Genomic DNA, 1,141 nt, shown 5'->3' with positions numbered 1-1,141 from the left:
GTAAAAACCTGTTATTCAAACCAGCTCAGGGTTTTTTTTTTTTTTAAAAAGCGCCAAAAGCTGTAAAAAAAGTGACAAATAAATCAAAAAGCGACACAAACTTGGAAAAGCCAACAAAAAAATCTTCAGTTTTCAATTTTGACCCTTGATGGCAAGCTCAGTGTTAAGAAGACAACACAAGGTTAAAAGAGGAGGCTGATGTAATTTGTAATTTTTCTGTAATTATGAACAAGTCTTATACACTCAAACAAATCAACAATGTGTAGGCTCTTCTCCTCAGTGCTTTTCTACTTCCTGTCCGTGGCTCTCAGCTGCAAGCCCATTGGTTCCCACTGAGAACAGCTGTGCATCTTAAAAGCGCCTTAAAATGACTATATCATAGTTTTTATATTATTTTATTTTAATAAATAGGGACAAAAAATTAATTTTACACTTATTCCTGGAATTCATGGTCAACAAACCTCATTTATATCAAATTATACATGCATTTTTAGTTTAAAAGGCAGAAATTATGATTTACTTTTGACTAATAGTCATCTAAGCCATCTCAGATGGGCAGATGTCAAAGTTTAGTCCGGAAACTTCTTTTGAAACCATTAAAAAAAACAAAAATTCAAATTCTAGAAGATTAAATAAAACACCCAAAGAATTCAGTGAAACTGAAGAAGACTGTTGTATGGAATCATCCTTGTTATTTTGGGCAATTTTGGTTGAAAGAAATCCACATTTCTGATGTAAAACACTTAGAAACGGGTCAGTTTGACCCGAGGACGACACCAGAGTTAAGGGACATATCGATGAATCTGTGTAAAGGACTAAAGGCATAACTTGGACCTGTAGTTTTTAAACTCACTGTTTCCTTCTGTTTGACGTGATGATGATGATGATTCCTACTGTAGTTCTCATTTTATTCACAGTTCAAACTGCAGTTTTCTTACTGTGTGTCATCGTAGGCGAGGCGGCTTCATCTGGAGAGCACATGTCAGCAACAGGGCTTCAAAGAGCTTCACACAAAATCAGATAAAAACACAACAAAACACAGATAAAACACAGGTAGAAACAGTTAAAACTGAAAACATTAACCCTGGTGTTGTCTCCACGTTCGGGACCCTCTCGTGTCCCTCGGGTCAAACTGACCCGG

At 36.2% G+C, this 1,141-nt stretch overlaps 1 protein-coding gene across 1 annotated transcript in view; it reads left to right on the top strand.

Annotated features, from left to right (window-relative positions):
* Nucleotides 1-1,141, top strand: part of uimc1 (ubiquitin interaction motif containing 1) — a gene marked incomplete in the record, with an annotated part of 98,508 nt that overhangs the window by 68,164 nt on the left and 29,203 nt on the right.

The sequence above is a fragment of the Etheostoma spectabile genome, unplaced genomic scaffold (genome assembly GCF_008692095.1).
Source record: "Etheostoma spectabile isolate EspeVRDwgs_2016 unplaced genomic scaffold, UIUC_Espe_1.0 scaffold405, whole genome shotgun sequence".
Classification (NCBI taxonomy): Eukaryota; Metazoa; Chordata; class Actinopteri; order Perciformes; family Percidae; genus Etheostoma; species Etheostoma spectabile.
Note: the sequence above shows the minus strand (reverse complement) of the source record. Positions and strands in the feature narration are given on the sequence as shown.